This window comes from Gracilinanus agilis, chromosome 1 (genome assembly GCF_016433145.1).
Source record: "Gracilinanus agilis isolate LMUSP501 chromosome 1, AgileGrace, whole genome shotgun sequence".
Lineage (NCBI taxonomy): Eukaryota > Metazoa > Chordata > Mammalia > Didelphimorphia > Didelphidae > Gracilinanus > Gracilinanus agilis.
In genome coordinates this window covers 234,539,351-234,544,958 of record NC_058130.1, presented here as the reverse complement: position 1 = coordinate 234,544,958, position 5,608 = coordinate 234,539,351, and the positions used below count along the sequence as shown (strand labels likewise).

The 5,608-nt window shown below is 37.0% G+C and overlaps 1 pseudogene; it reads right to left on the bottom strand.

Annotated features, from left to right (window-relative positions):
* Positions 1-1,557: 1,557 nt before the first annotated feature.
* On the bottom strand, positions 1,558-4,547 carry LOC123250302 (annotated as a pseudogene).
* Between the last annotated feature and the right edge of the window lie 1,061 nt (positions 4,548-5,608).

The window sequence follows — 5,608 nt, the reverse complement described above, 5'->3', positions numbered from 1 at the left end:
ATATCTAATTATATACAATTAAAAATACTTATAGTTGTAAATAACACAATCCTGACTATACTCTATAGAAATAAGAACCTAAAGATATTAATCCAAATTCACATTATAGTTATTATGTACAGAAAATATATAAGAATATTATATACAAGAATATTATCTAGACAAATGATTTCCTAAATATTGGCACTCAGGATCTCATAACAAAGGGCTTATTGAATTGAAAACTAAAAGTATCCCACACAGGGGGCAGCTGTGTAGCTCAGTGAATTGAGAGCCAGGCCTAGAGATGGGAGGTCCTAGGTTCAAATCTGACCTCAGACACTTCACAGCTGTGTGATCCTGGGTCAGTCACTTGACCCCTATTGCCTACCTTTACCACTCTTCTGCCTTGGAGCCAATAGATAGTATTGGCTCCAAGACAGAAGGTAAGGATTTAAAAATAAATAAATAAATAAAAATAGCCCACACAAACACATACATTTTTTCCATAAAAAATAGTGTCTCAGAAAAAGTACTTTTTCTAAGTGTTGCTAAAATTTGCTGATCCATTCAAACACTTGCCATTTGAGAAAATACTAATGCTCTTGGCAATAATATTTAAGTCCTTAATAAATGCACATTCCTTTACCAAATGTTCTTTACTACCTATTCGAAATCAAATGTTTTCATGTATCACATGCATTCCATTTTACTTTAGGTTTTATGTACATAAACCAGCACTTGAATTTCCTTAAAAAGTGTATATCATTAAATCTAGCAGTAACAAGTTCAGAAAATAGTTTTAGGCTTTTAAAAACCCACTTCACTTTATATTTTGAGTGGTCTACTCCCCTAATAGTAGCCATGCTATTAAAGTCATCTTCTACGTCTTCTAGTCTATATGTCCTTCAAAGCACATATTTTGTTCCTGGAGTTTGTGGTTGCTTTAGATTTTGAGTGATTTACATTTCCCATTACTTACTAATATCACTGTAGAAAATGATGAAGTTGATCACTAGCTGCCACTAGATTCTTTCTAGAATTATGCAGAAGGCAAAAGGTCTCTGCCTCTGGTAATATTTAAGGTTCTCTCAATTGAGCTTTAAAAAAACATAATTTTTTCTTTGAAAAACTAATAATCAATTCATAGGGATTAATTACAAATAAAAGAAATCTCTTTCAAAGTATTTACTGTTATTTTAAAAACCAACTTGCTATAAAATGTTCATATATGTAAACAAAATCATTCAAAACATAATTACTCCTACCTTCCTCTTCCTCCCATGAACAAATCTGAGATTTTTTTTCCAAGGCCACAATATCCTTTGTTCCCTTTGCAGCTTTGTTTTTCATATCCCTTTCTGCTGCATGAAGGAATATTCATCAAGACCACAGACTTCCTTGAACAGTCACTCCAACAACACCTAAACATTAAAATGTTTAGATGTAAAAATGACAAACACCACAAAAGGAAAAACTAAGTTCCTTCATTCACAATTGTTGATGATCACGTCTATAGGGCTCTGTTGAAGTAAGGGCAAAAGTCAAAAGAGGGTTATTTTTCCTTTCCCAGCTGTTTTACAAAGTTGGAAGTTTTAGTACATATTTCTTTGCATCATCTGTCAGCATAGGCAACATCACAAAGTGAATAGAGCTGTGCCATCTTCATTTCAGGTTTGCCTAAGTTAATAGCCTTTGACTTTACCATGTTCCCTCTCTATCTTTTCATTGGTCCCATTGTTTCATATGCAAAATCACACTTATCAATTCCAGTGGCCTTGCTAATAAGCCTTTGTCTAGATATTGTTTCCAATGAACCTGAAAAAAACCTTTATAAACATACGTTGTGACATTATCTGTTCCCAAGTCAATACATTTATCATACATTTCATCTGCTTTACCAAATTACTGCTGATCTGTTAGGGCCTGGCCATAAAATGAATAGTCTTCAACACAGCTTAGAAATTTCTTTATGGCATCTGTAAAGCCTTTAATGGCTGCCTGGATTGTATAGAATTGTTTCCTGTGTAAGCTTGAGGATACAATGCAAAACACTTTTGAGCTTGGGCCAGGGAAGAGTCAAGTTGTAATCTAATATGTTAATCAAAATCTGCTACTGCTTCTTCAACCATATCAGGAAGGATCTTAAGCTGTCCTCGGTGATGGCAGACATCTTTATTCTGGGGAATCAATAATGGAAACCATGGTAAAATCCTGAGTAGAGAACAAAGGCTGCTGTTCATACATATACATGCTGCCTTGCTTCACATTAGCATCTTCCATGTTGATGACCTGATCTAAATCTTGCTTAGCTGCACTGAATGAGCTAGTAGAAGGTGGTTCCTAGCAACAATACTTCACTTGTGTATTGTCTTTAAATATCTAGAATTATCTTTAACTGCTAATGTTTCACCTTCCTTGTCTTTTTCTTCCTGAAATTTCTTTCCTTTAAGCATAGGCTGAGTGAAGGAACTAAAATAAGATCTGATGAAATGGGGAAAGCATCAGAGACTCAAGATTATTGTATTTTCTTTGCCCTTTTCTTTCGCAAGAAGTTTAAAAACTTTTTAAACTAACAGCATTCTTTTTTGGTTCCAGTAGCCTTCTAAACCAGAAACATGTTCTAAAGAATCTTATTGTCTGGTTTCTCATGGACTTTTGCACATCTAAAAAGAGCTTTCAAATATCTGCTATTAAGCTTGACAGTCTTTGTGTAATCTTGTGCCACTTCTTTACACTTTTGCAGTTCTCAGAGGCAGCAAGCATGTTTTGATAAAACGTAGAAGGGTCAATTTTTTTTTCTTTTGTAGGCATAAAGTGATGGATTCTTTATAGCACTGAATGACTTGCTCATATTTTCCTGCTCTAAAATACTTGTTGCCTTTGTTCTTTGCTTCTTGAGCTTTATCAAGGGAGGCTCATCTACTGGTGGGCTTTGGTGGGGTCCTGGTGGCCGCTGGCCGAAATGGTCTGGGTGAGACTGGTCCTGCCCTGTGGGGTCTTCCTCTGGGTGTCCTGTGCCATTGCACAAGCCACCACTGCCTGTAGACCACCGTGGTCGCTGCAAGCTCCATAGGTACACAGCACGTGGGTCCAGGATAAGTGATGCCCTAAGTACCAGCACCAGCTACAGCGAGGCAGGTCCCCAGCACCAGACCCCACTGTCCCCAGAGCTTAGAGGTGGTCTTGACAATCTACCCATTCTTCAGCTGCCTCCTTTCCCTGGGGGCCCCAGTCCCATATCAAACTCACCAGCCAATGACAACAGCAGGAAGAGAGAGAAGAGCAGGCTAATTTTGATAAAACTTGGAAAAGAATTACACGGGATAATGAACAGTAAAATGAGTAGAACCAAGAGAACATCATAAACAGCTACAGATTTCATTCTTGAAGAATAACTTGTGAATAGTACTTCCAGAGAGGAACTGAAAGATCTATCCATGAAAGATAAAATTTGTATGAACATGAATGTCTCTGGGATGATACTTTCTATGATGTGGGTAAGAGGAAGGGGCTAGGACACTCCTGGATAAATTCTATTAGTAACTGAAATAAAATAAAATAAGAACATATGATGTAAAATGCTATCTGCCTCCAAAGAAATAATTGACAATTTGAATGCATATTGAAATATACATTAAAAAATACTTTATTTTTCTTGTTTTTAAGGTGTTTCTTTTCATAATATGACTTGTTTTTCTTCAAGAAATATGTTTTTTTTCCTTGACTGCATATATAAAACCAATATAAAATTGCTTTGCTTCTGAGGGAGAGAGATAATTTAGCACTCTTTTTTATTTAATTTTTAGACATAAATTATGAAATATCAAAATTAATAAAATAAAATGTATAATGCAGCATTTCATTGCAACAAAAGGAAACTGAAAGCAAAAATTGTAGAGAATAGGATGCTTGGCTCAGTAAGAAGACAAAAGAAATTCAGTTTTACACTAACAATCAAAAGTACATCTATAATTCTTTAAAGATTAATTATAGGTCAAGCAGCTCTGATGTATCTCAAATATGCAGAGCTGATGGAGCCATAGTGATCAATAAGGATGTGATGCTAGAGAGATGAACTCAATATTACTATAGTGTTCTAAAACGAACATCAACAGAGGGAAAACGGACTTCCTGGTTAAGATGTAAAGTAAAGATGCAAAGTAAAAAGCAGCTGCTTAACTTCTCCTAACCCAAGAATACAGGACTTCTCAAGAAGACATAAAAACAAATCCAGAAGAACAAAGGGACCCCACAACAGGGTGCAGTAATGGAGGTATGTGGAATTGGGGTATTTAAATGCTATAAAGGGGTGAAACAGCTCACTAAAACACAAGTTGAGCAACCCCCTCCCCCACCTCACACCACCTACAGTGCAAAAGCCAGCACACAAGAGTTAGAGCAAGTTTGGGGTGCAGATTAAGTCCTTGGCAGCTACCTGGGGTAACCAGGGACTGCTTCTGAGAGCAGCAAGACTTAAGACCCCAAGAGCCTAAGAACGCTTACAGATGTTGAGTGCAGACCCTAAGTGCAGGCATGAGTGCGGACACGGACTCAATCTCCGACATGAATCCTGAGGGCTGGTGAGGACTCAGATTTTGAGCGCAGGTGAAGACCTTGAGTCGGGACCCAGTGAAAAAACAGGTTCACAACTGTGGAAGCAACATCCTGACACTGTTAAATGAACCTCGGGCAGAGGAACAACTAAGGACCACCAGTAGGCTTGACCCTGAGAACAACTGAGACCTCAGAAGCCTAAAGAGCGCAGACAGACCCTGAGTGTGAGGATAAACTTGAGAGGGCGCAGGGCTAATAATGTCAAGCCATAGACAAGAACCCCAATAGAGAAAGATCATCAAGAAGAACTCTGTAACACTCAACCACTTACACACAGATAAAATATAGACAAAAGAGCAAACAACAGAGGAGAACAAACAAGTAATCATATTGAAACCTTCCCAAAATAATGAAAACAGGCCAAAAGCTATTGAAGAGTTCAAGTCTGAGATGATGAGGAAGATGGAAGAGATTTGGTGAGAGAAGTGGGAAATAGCTCAAAAAGAAATAAAGAGGTTAAAAGACAGAAAGTCCCAATTTGAGAAAGATGCCCCAAAATCAAACAAAATGACAAGCAAATTGGAAACCAAAATCTGGCAAGAAAATAACAGTTTAAAAGTCAGAATTTCACAGCTGGAAAGTGTAGCAACTAAATTGAAGACAAGAAATGACCAAATTAAAAAGGAAAACCAAAAGATTATAGCCGAAAGCCATTCCCTAAAGGCTAGAACTGAGCAATTAGAAGCTAATGATCTCTCATGACAGCAAGAACAAATAAAAAAAAAGTCAAAAGACTGATAAAATAGAACGAAACATGAAATATCTCAATGAGAAATTGACAGATCAAAAAAACTGGTCTAGAAGAGACAATCTGAGAATCATTGGTCTTCCTGAAAAAGCGGGAAATTAATAGAAATTTGAACTCCATACTAAAAGAAATTATTCAGCAAAATTGCCCTGAAGTTCTACAACAAGAAGGCAATATAGACATTGAAATGATCCATAGATCACCCTCTACACTAGACCCAGAAAAGACAACGCCCAGGAATATAATAGCGAAATTCAAGAGCTT